This window comes from Myotis brandtii, unplaced genomic scaffold, assembly GCF_000412655.1.
Source record: "Myotis brandtii unplaced genomic scaffold, ASM41265v1 scaffold767, whole genome shotgun sequence".
Taxonomy (NCBI): Eukaryota; Metazoa; Chordata; class Mammalia; order Chiroptera; family Vespertilionidae; genus Myotis; species Myotis brandtii.
The window spans coordinates 222294-234135 of NW_005371065.1; the positions used below are offsets into that span (position 1 = coordinate 222294).

The 11842-nt window shown below is 45.1% G+C and overlaps 1 pseudogene; it reads left to right on the plus strand.

The window, feature by feature from the left end:
* Nucleotides 1-288: 288 nt before the first annotated feature.
* LOC102256570 lies at nt 289-2099 on the plus strand (annotated as a pseudogene).
* The last annotated feature ends 9743 nt before the right edge of the window (nt 2100-11842 follow it).

Here is an 11842-nt window from a genome sequence, read left to right on the forward strand (position 1 = left end):
GCATGAATTTCGTGCACTGGGCCTCTAGTCAATAATAACCTAAACATAAATGGATTAAATGATCCAATCAAAAGACTTAGGCTAGCTGAGTGGATAAGAAAACATAACCCAAATGTATGCTGTCTATAGGAGACCCAACACAGAGCAAAGATACACACAGGCTGAAAGTCAAAGGATGAAAAAAATTTTCCATGCAAATGAAAATGAAAAAAAAAAAGCTGGGGTAGCAATACTCATATCTGACAAAATAGACTTCAAAAAAGTCATAAAAGAGACAGAGAAGGGGGAGCCGGGGCGTGCTGGCAGGCAGCGGGGTGGCAGCGGCAGCATGGCAGAGCCGAGCAGGGCTGAGACAAGGCCCCCCATTCGGGTCACCGTCAAGACCCCCAAGGACAAGGAGGAAATTGTGATCAGTCATCGTGCCTCAGTCAAGGAGTTCGAAGAGGAAATCTCCCGGAGGTTTAAGGCTCAGCAGGACCAGCTGGTCCTGACTTCACAGGCAAGATCCTCAAGGATGGGACACACTGAACCAGCACGGAATCGAGGCTGGGCTTTCTGTCCATCTGGTCACTCCAGATCCAGCTGCTGCCTCTGCTTCTCCCCCCTCTACTCCAGAACCTGCCTCAGCACCTCCACCACGCTGCTTCACCTGCCACCCCTGCCCAGCCCCCCACCTCTGGCAGTGCCACTTTGGATGCTGGCAGTGGGAGCAGGGGGAGCAGTGGGGGAGGTCCCTCCCCAGGGGTTGGGGATGGCCTCCCAATGCTACCACATCCATGTGCTCTAGCTATGGGGGCATCCTAGGCCTGGGCAGCCTGGGTCTGGGCTCCGCCAACTTCATGGAGCTGCAGCAACAGATGCAGAGGCAACTGATGTCCAATCCCGAGATGCTGTCGCAGATCATGGAGAACCCCCTGGTCCAGGACATGATGTCTAACCCTGACCTGATGCGCCACATGATCATGGCCAACCCCCAGATGCAGCAGCTGATGGAGCGGAACCCTGAGATCAGCCACATGCTCAACAACCCCGAGCTCATGGGGCAGGCGATGATGCGGAACCAGGACCGGGCCCTCAGCAACCCGGGGAGCATCCCTGGAGGGTATAGCGCCCTCCGCCGCATGTACACTGACATCAGGAGCCCAAGTTCAGTGCCGGCCGGAAACAGTTTGGCAACAACCCCTTGCCTTCCCTGGCCGGGAACTCTGACAGCTCATCTTCCCAGCCTCTGAGGACTGAGAATCGAGAGCCCCTCCCAAACCCCTGGAGCCCCCAACCCCCACCTCCCAGGCCCCCAGGTCCGGTGGGGAGGGCACCGGAGGATCCGCGACCAGCCTGGTGCACCCGACAGTCTCGAACCCCTTTGGGATCAATGCGACCAGCCTGGGGTCAGGGATGTGCAACAGCCTGGAAGTGCAGGCCCTGCTCCAGCAGATCTCAGAGAGCCCCCAGCTGATGCAGAACATGATCTCTGCCCCCACGCGCGCAGCATGATGCAGACACTTGCCCAGAACCCTGACTTTGCCGCTCAGTTGATGGTGAACGTGCCGCACTTCGCGGGGAACCCCCAGCTTCAGGAGCAGCTCCGCCTGCAGCTCCCAGGCTTCCTGCAGCGGATGCAGAACCCAGAGTCACCCTCCCTCCTTCCAATCCCCATGCCATGCAGGCGCTGCTGCAGACCCAGCAGGGATTGCAGACCTTGCAAACTGAGCCCTCCCCCTTCCCCGCTCCCCCGGAGGGGGGGAGGGGGGCTGATACCCAGCCTTGGCTCCTTCGGGATGTCCCAGACCCTCGCACCCTCAGCAAGCAGCAATGCTGGGCCTGCACCCGAGGCCCCCACCTCCTCACCGGCCCCACCAGCCACTTCTCCCACAGGGGCTTCCAGTGCTCAGCAGCAGCTCATGCAGCAGATGACCCAGCTTTGGGCAGGAAGTGGAAACTCACAGGTGCAGACCCCGGAAGTGAGATTCCAGCCGCAGCTAGATCAGCTCAACGCCATGGGCTTCATCAACGGCGAGGCTAACCTGCAGGCACTGATCGCCACAGGAGGGGGCACCAATGCGGCCACTGAGAGACTCCTGGGCTCTGGGCTCTCCTAATCCTGTGGCCGTGCCTCCTGCTTCTCCCTTCCCTGGATGCCAGCCTCTGGCTCCTGTCAGTGCCTTCCCTCTGCAGCTGTCAGCCCTGTCTTCTTCCTGTCCTCTCCAGACACAGGGTGGCCTTAGAGGCGTGGACCCAGCCCTGCAGCTCTGCTTCTACATCTCTTCCAGAATCTTCTCTCCTGCTCCTGCTTGAGCAGAACTATTTAACGGTCTTCACAGTTTGTTGATTGGCCCACAACCGCCTTTGCAGTCTTCACACTTCTCCGTGGCAGCACAGAGTTGAAGGAGGAACCGACTGGTTATGGAACATGGCCTTTCACCTGCACCACTAGGGTTCGCTGGTCTGTGTTTACTTTTGGTAACTCTCTTCTCTCTTTCCCCATCCCCTCTCACCTCCAGCCTAACCAGTGCTAGAACTCCGTCCTCGGAAGGAGGGGCAGGTGAAGCAGGCTGAGATTTTCCATCTCGCCCCTGAAGTGCTTTTCCATGGGGTCTGTTGGGACCCCAGGGGAGGAAGATGCCTGTTCTTCCGGTCTGAAGGAGGAGCTAAGACACAGTCGTTTGAACTAGGAATTAACCAACAGAGACTGGTGCCCAGGAGAAGGGCATGAGATTTCTGGAGGAGGGAATGGGCAAAACAGCCTGAGGAAAAGGCTTGGAAGTTGAATTGACAGGAAGTGGGAGCACTAATTGCTCTATTAGGCAGGAGAGTCCTGGTTCCCACGAGGCAGAGGAGACTTGGAGATGCTAATGTAGCCTGAGTTGAAAGGGGCTCAATGAAGCTAAGAGAGATGGCTCACAAGGGGCCATACTGGCTCCATCTCCTCAAACACACATGCTTATGTACACACACACACATTTCCATGAATCCAGGACCTGTCTGTGTCCCCAGGTACCAGTGATTTGAGCCCCCCTCAAAAGACATGAAGTGGATTGGGTTCTGGTTCAGCAGTGAGTGTGTGTGGTGGTGGGGTGCATGTGGGTTGAGGGGAAGTGGATTCTTTGCTGATTTCTGGTTCAGATCTCCCCCCCACCAGAGAAATAGGCAAACGGGCTAGTCTAGGGCCGGAATATGTACAGCCCAGGGAGCCACGTTCCTTGGGCCTCTGGATGCTGTGGATACTCCTTCTACCAGGGCTGTGACCAACACCCTTACACCCCTCTCCTGATTGCTTCAGGGAATGGTGGAGGGTCTTTTCATCTAGAGGCCCTGGCCCTGCCCTCTGAGTTCTTCACTGTTCCCTCCAGGCCAGAGAGTTCTATTGGAGACAGGAGAGGAGAGGAGGGGCTGGCAATGCTGCCTGTGATCTGGAACTGGACGTGACTATGTTGGAGCACAGAGGAGGCTCATATCACCTCCTCTCTCTGCTACTTAGCCCAGCTGTTCGGAGGGCCCATGGCTGAGAATATGGAGGCATGAGAAACAGAATTTTCTCCAAGTGGGAAAGAGTCCCAAGCAATCCAGAGAGGATGTCTGCATGGCTCCTCTCCATCCTTCCCTCAGCTCCCACATTGGCCTTTGTAAATAAATGGTGTGGTCTTTGGAGAGAGAGAGAGAGAGAGAGAGAGAGAGAGAGAGAGAGAGAGAAGGTCAGTACATAATACTAAAGGGATCGATCCAATAAGAAAATATAACCCTTGTAAATATATATGCACCCAATATAGGAGCACCTACACATAAAAAAAAAAACCCTCTTGGAGGACTTTAAGGAAGAGATTGACAGCAATACAAACATAGTATTAACATCCCACTGATATCACTGGATAAATCTTCTAGACAAAAAAATCAACAAGGAAACAGAGGCCTTAAACAACACACTAGATGAGACGGCTTTAACTGATATTTACAGGACACTTCATTCCGAAGCTGCAGAATATACATTCTTCTCAAGTGCATATGGAACCTTCTCAAAGACAGATCACATGTTAGGACACAAAATCAGTATGAACAAATTCAGGAAGATTGAAATCATATCAAAAAGCTTCTGAAATCACAATGGCATGAAACTAAAAATCAATTACATTTAAAAACTCAAAAACATTGAAACACATGGAGGCTAAATAGCATGTTAGTAAACAATGAATGGGTTACCAATGAGATCAAGTAAGAAATCAAAAACTTCCTAGAAAGAAATGAAAATGAACACACAACAACCCAAAATCTATGGGGCACAGCAAAAGCAGTCCGGAGAGGGAAGTTCATAGCATTATAGTCCTACCTCAAGAAACAAGAGAGATGCTCAAATAAACAATGTAACCCTACACCTAAAAGAATTAGAAAGAGAAAAGCAGCCCTGGCCAAATAGCTCAGTTGGTTAGAGCATTGTCTCAATATGCCAAGGTTGTGGGTTCGATCCCCAGTCAGGTCACATACCAGATCAACCAATAAATGTATGGATGAGTAGAACAACAAACCGATGTTTCTATCTCTCTCCCCATTCTTCCCTTCCTTCCTTCCTCTCTAAAATCAATCAATAGCAATTAAAAAGGAAGGAAGAATGGAAGGAAACAACAGGAAATCCCAGAGTAAGTAGAAGGAAGGAAATAATAAAGATCAGAGTGGAAATAAATGACATAGAGACTAAAAACACAATACAAATGATCAGTGAAACTAAGAGCTGGTTCTTTGAAAAGATTGACAAACCTTTAGCTAGATTCATCAAGAAACAAAGAGAAGGCCTGGGAGGTGTGGCTTGGTGGTTGAACATCAACCCAGGAAGCAAGAGGTCATGATTTAATTCCCAGTCAAGGCACATGCCTAGGTTTCTCTCTCAACAAATGTTTCTATCTCTCTATCCCTCTCCCTCCCTCTCTCTCTAAAAATCAATAAAAAAAAACATATTTTTTAAAAAGAAAAGAAACAAAGAGAAGAACCTAAATAAAATCAGAAATGAAAGAGGCAAAGTAGCAACTGACATCACAGAAATATAAAGGATTCACAAATCAATAAACAGCATACATCAATAAACAAAATGAAGGGTAATGATTATATCAATAGACACAGAAAAAATTGGACAAAATCCAGAAGTGTTTCTGATAAAGACTCTCAGCAAAGTGGGAATAGAGGGATCATACCTCAACATAATAAAGACCATATATGACAAACCTACAGCCAACATCATACTCAATGGGCAAAAACTAAAAGCATTTCCCTAAGATCAGGAACATGACAGGGTTGTCAACTTTCACCACTCTTATTCAACATAGTCCTGGAAGTCCTAGCCACAGCGACGGGACAAGAAGAGATAAAAGGCATCCAAGCCCTGACCTGTTTGGCTCAGTGGATAGAGTGTCGGCCTGCGGACTGGGGGTCCCGGGTTCGATTCCGGTCAAGGGCATGTACCTTGGTTGCAGGCACATTCCCAGCGGCGGGGGTGCAGGGGGCAGCTGGTCGATGTTTCTCTCTCATCGATGTTTCTAACTCTCTGTCCCTCTCCCTTCCTCTCTGTAAAAAATCAATAAAATATATTTTAAAAAGGCATCCAAATTTGAAAGGGGGAGTAAAACTGTCATGATTCACAGATGACATGATATTGTACATAGAAAATCCTAAAGACTCCACCAAAAAACTACTAGATTTAATAAATGAATTCGGCAATGTAGCAGGATACAAAATTAATATCCAGAAATTGATGGTATTTTTATACACCAATAATGATCTCTCAGAAAAAGAAACTAAAAATACAATCCCATTTACCACTGCAACAAAAAAAAATAAGATTCCTAGGAATAAGCCTAACCATGGAACTAAAAGACCTGTACTCAGAAAACTATAGGACATTACAAAGGAAATAGAGAAAAATACAAACAAGTGGAAGCATATACCATGTTTATGGGTTGGAAGAATTAACATTCAAATGTCCACACTACCCAGAGCAACCTACAGATTCAATGCAGTCCCTATTAAAATACCAATGGCATATTTCACAGATTTGGAACAAACATTCCAAAAATTTATATGGAACCAAAAAAGACCCTGAATAGCTGCAGCAATCTTGAGAAAGAACAAAATTAGAGGGAATCACAATACCAGATATCAAACAAAGTCATTGTAATCAAAACAGCCTGGTACTGGCACAGGAACAGGCATATAAACTAATAGAACAGAGACCCCAGAAATTGACTCATGCCAATGTGGTCAATTAATATTTGACAAAGGAGGCAAGAGCACATAATGGAGTAAAGATAGTCTATTCAATAAATAGTGTTGGGAAAATTGGACAGATACATATAAAAAAAAAAATGAAAGTAGGCCACCAACTTACACCATACACAAGAATAAATTCAAAATGGGTAAAAGACTTAAATGTATGTCATAAAACCATGAAAATCCTAGAAGAAAACATAGGCAGTAAAATCTCAGACATTTCACATAGAAGTATTTTCTCTAATACTTCCCCTAGGGCAATGATGGCGAACCTATGACACGCGTGTCAGAGGTGACACGCGAACTCATTTTTTTGGTTGATTTTTCTTTGTTAAATGGCATTTAAATATATAAAATAAATATCAAAAATATAAGTCTTTGTTTTACTATGGTTGCAAATATCAAAAAATTTCTATATGTGACACGGCACCAGAGTTAAGTGAGGGTTTTTCAAAATGCTGACACGCTGAGCTCAAAAGGTTCACCATCACTGCCCTAGGGCAAAGGGAACAAAGGAAAACATAAACAAATGGGGCTACATCAAACTAAAAAGCTTCTGCGCAGCAAAAGAAAACATCAACAAAATGAAAAGGGAACACACTATATGGGAAAACATACTTGCCAATGATAAGGGTTTAATTTCTAAAATATACAAAGAACTCGTACAACTCAACCCAGGAAGACAAATAGTCCTATTAAAATGTGGACAAAGGGAGCCCTAGCCAGTTTGGCTCAGTGGATAGAGTATCAGCCTGCGGAGGGTCCCAGGTTTGATTCTAGTCAAGGACCCATACCTAGGTTGTAGGCTTCTCCCCAGCCCAGGCCCTGGTCAGGGCATGTGCAGGAGGCAACCAATTGATGTATCTCTCTCACATTGATGTTTCTCTTTGTCTTTCCCTCTCTCTTCCACTCTCCCTAAAAATCAACGGAAAAATATCCTCAGGTGAGGATTAAGAAAAAAAAATATATATATATATACTAGAGGCCCAGTGCACTGATTCATACACACTGAAAGGAAATTAATTAGAAGAAATATTTTAGAGGCCGGGGAGGGACAGTGAGAGATTGGCCAGCAGAGAAGGGACCCTGGGAGGGCTCTACGGCGTGTCCGGCCCATCTCATCCAGTCCCCATTGGCTGGACCCCAGCAGCAGATGTAAGAGTGAACCTACTGGTAAGAGTGTCTGCCCCTTGGTGGTCACTGCATGCCATAGCGACTGGTCGAATGGTCAGATGATTAGCATATTAGGCTTTTATTATATAGGATGAGCAAAGAGGGAGGAGTGGGAGCAGAATAGAGGGAGTCAATGGGGGGGAGGGGTGGAAGGAACATCTGTAATACTTTCAACAATAAAGATAAAAAAATTTTTAAATGGGCAAAGGACCTGAATAGACACTTCTCTAAAGAGGAAATATAGATGGCCAACAGACATATGAAAAAATACTCAATGTCACTAATCATCAGAGAGATGCAAATTAAAACTACAATGTGGTATCACCTCACATCTGCCAGAATGACTACCATCAACAAAACAACAAATAGCCCAGCCGGTGTGGCTCAGTGGTTGAGCATTGACCTGTGAACCAGAAGGTCACAGTTCGATTCCCGGTCAGGGCACATGCCCAGGTAGGCAGCCAATCAATGATTCTCTCTCATCATTGATATTTCTCTCTCTCTCCCTCTCCCTTCCTCTCCAAAATTAATAAAAATATATTTAAAAAAATAAAACAACAATTGCCAGGAAGTGGAAAAAAGGAAATCCTAGTACACTGGTGGGAATGCAGACTGGTGCAGCCTCTGTGGGAAACAGTATGGAGTTTCCTCAAAAAATTAAAAATGGCCCTGACCGGTTTGGCTCAGTGGATAGAGCGTCGGCCTGGGGACTCAAGGGTCCCAGGTTCGATTCCGGTCAAGGGCATGTACCTTGGTTTTGGGCACATCCCCAGTGGGGGGTGTGCAGGAGGCAGCTGATCGATGTTTCTCTCTCATCGATGTTTCTGACTATCCCTCTCCCTTCTTCTCTGTAAGAAATCAATAAAATATATTTTTAAAAAAAATTAAAAATGGATCTGCCATTTGACCCAGTGATCCCACTTCTAGGAATATATCCTAAGAAACCAGAAACACCAATCAGAAAGAATGCATGCACCCCTATGTTCATAGCAGCACAATTTACAATAGCTAAGATCTGGAAACAGCCTAAGTGCCCATCAGCATATGAGTGGATAAAAAGCTGTGGTACATTTACACAATGGAATACCATATGGCCTTAAAAAAGAAGGATTTCTTACCCTTTGCAATAGCAGGGAGGGACCTGGAGAGTATTAAGATAAGCAAAATAAGTCAGACAAAGACAAATATCACATGATCTCACTTATATGTGGAATCTAATGAACAACATAAACTGACAAACAAAATCGGTCCAGAGGCATGGATGCCTGGAACAGACTGACGAATCTCAGAGGAGAGGGAAGAGATTAACCAAAGAACATACATGCAAGTATGTATAGCCCATGAACACAGACAACAGTGTGGGGAAGGGGGATGGGGGACATCTGTAACACTGTCAACAATTTTTTAAAAAGGTTGAATCAATTTGCTTTTCACTAAGATATGAGCACTATGAGAGAATTTTTAACACCTTTGAGATATTCAATAACTTTTAGTATATTCAGAGTTGTACATCAATCACAATTAATTTTACGACATTTTTTTCACCCCTAAAACAATACCAAATACCCATTAGCAGTCACTCCGTATTCCTCCTCAACCTCTTCCCCAAACCCTGTGCCCAACTCTAGGCAACCACTTTTTATCTCTATGGATTTGCCTATTCTGGACATTTCATATAAATATAAATATAATTATATGATATGTGGTATTTTGTGACTGGCTTCTTTATTTTAGTGCAATGTGTTCAAACTTCATCTATGTTTTAGCATATATCAGTACTTTATTCCTTTTTATGCTTGCATAATATTCCATTCATTGTATGGATATGCCACATGTTGGGGGGGTTTGGGGGGTTTTGTTTTTGGTTTTTGTTAATCCTCACCTGAGGATATTTTTTTCCATTGCTTTTTAGAGAGAGTGGAAAGGAAGGAGGGAAGGAGAGTGGGGGAGAGAAAGAGAGAGAGAGAGAGAGAGAGAGAGAGAGAAATATCGATGTGAGAGACACATGGATTGGTTGCCTCCCGCACACTCCCCAACTGGGGCCAGGGATTGAACCTGCAACCTAGATACATGCCCTTGACCTGGAATCGAACCCAACACCCTTCAGTGTGTGGGTTGGTGCTCTACCCACTGAGCACACCAGCCAGGGCTATGCCACTTTTTACTTACCCATTCATCAGTTGACCGACATCTAGGTTGTTGACAGTTTTTGACTATTATGAATAATGCTGCTATGAACATTTGTGTACATGTTTTGTGTAGACATGTATTTACTTCCCTCAAATATGTAAGTGGTAGTGAGATTCCTGATCATATTTTTAACTGAGTCTGTGTTTAACTTTTTGAGGAACTGCCAGACTATTTTCCAAAGAGGCTGCTCTATTTTACATTTACAGCAGTTGTGTATGAGGGTGCCAATTTTTCTTTTCTTTTTTTAATTTCTTTTTCTTTGTAAAATATATTTTATTGATTTTTACAGAGAGGAGGGGAGAGAGAAACGTCAATGAAGGAGAAACATCAATCAGCTGCCTCCTGCATGCCCTCTATTGGGGATTGAGCCCGCAACCAAGATACATGCCCTGGACAGGAATCGAACCCGGGACCCTTCAGTCCACAGGCCAACACTCTATCCACTGCGCCAAACTGGCCAGGGCAAGGGTTCCAATTTCTCAGCATCCTAATTGGTATGGAATGGCATCCTGTGTGGAGTGGCATTTTTCTGATGGCTGATGGTGTTGAACATCTCTCCATGTGTTTCTTGGCCATTTGTATACCTTCTTGGAGGAAATGTCTATTCAAATATTCTCCCCATGTTTAAATTAGGTTATTTTTCTTTTTATTATTAATTTGAAAGAAGTCCTTATGTATGCGTGATACAAATCTCTTATCATATATATGATTTACAATTTTGTCTTCCATTCTTTTGGTTGTCTTTCACTTTCTTGTAATATATTTTTTAAATATGTTTTTATTTATTTTAGAGAGAAAGGAAGTAGAGATGGCAAAGGTAGACACATATTTGGCCCGGCCGGAGTGGCTCAGCTGGTGGAGCATCGTCCTGTTCCCGAGAGGTTGCTGGCACGTACAGAAGGCAACTCATACGTGTTTCTCTCCCACATCAATCTTTCTCTTTCCCTCTTCCCTGGGTGAGGATTTTTTTTTTTTAAGTAGACATATTTTTGAAGTTGTTTGGCTCTGATGTATATTATGAAAGTATGAAGTAGAGCCACTAATGTTTATCATGCATTTATGTGCCAAGAACTTCCATAAATATTCCACCGTTTATTCTCTTCAACCACCCTATTATGTCAAGACTCACTGTTTTATAACAATCAGAATGGAAATTATACCTCACTCTTTTGTTTGTTTGTTTGTTTGTTTGTTTGTTAATCCTCACCCGAGGATATTTTTTCCATTGATTTTTAGAGCTCGTAGTAGTGGGGTGGGGGGAGAGTAAGAAACATCAATGTGAGAGAGACACATCCATTGGATGCCTCCCACACACCCTGACTAGTGCAGGGTATCGAACCTACAACCCAGGTAAGTGCCCTTGACTGGGAATCGAATCCGTGGCCCTTCAGGCCAATGCTCAAACCACTTAGCACACCAGCCAGGGCTATACCTCATTCTTAGTTACCCACTATCATCTTTCAAAATCTCAGAAAACATTTTTCCCCATGATTTATTCTAGAACTTTGTCATGATCAATTTCAAGATGACTGTCTATATATTCAGAATTTATCTTTCCCTTCCATATTTACCTGTCTTCTTTTTTTCTGAAACCAAATCTATATATATAAAAGGCTAATATGCTAAGTGTCCGACCATCCTACTGGTCACTATGATGCACACTGACCACCAGGAAGCAGATGCTCAACACAGGAGCTGCCATGACACGCACTGGCCATTTACAGAGAAATGGCACCGTGGACATGGCACCTACAAAGCAACACTCGGCTTCCCCCAAGTGGGACACAGGCCCCACCACCACCCCGGAGTGACAGCCCACCAAATCACAGCCAACACTGACGAGACCCCATGGCCCAAAATGCTGCCGACAGCCCAGCCCAGCTGTAGGTAGTGGGTAATGATGTCACATAGCAACGCCCAGCTTCCTCTCCCTAGCAACTAGCCTCCTTGGAGTTTCTTCAGCCCAGGAACATGACTTGCTTTATAGCCAGGTGCAAACATTTCACACTGTAACCAAATGTCTGTGAAGCGTTTTCCCATGCCTCATCTCATTTGATCCTCACAGAAGACCTGGAGTAGGTAGATAGGAGACTCAGTGGAATCCTATTTTCTTTTCATTAGCAGGAAAACGGAGATTTAGAAAGCTTAGAACAGTGGTTCTCAACCTTGGCTACACATTAGAATCACCTGGGAATCCTTTTAAAATCCTGATTTCTGGGCCTCATCCTCC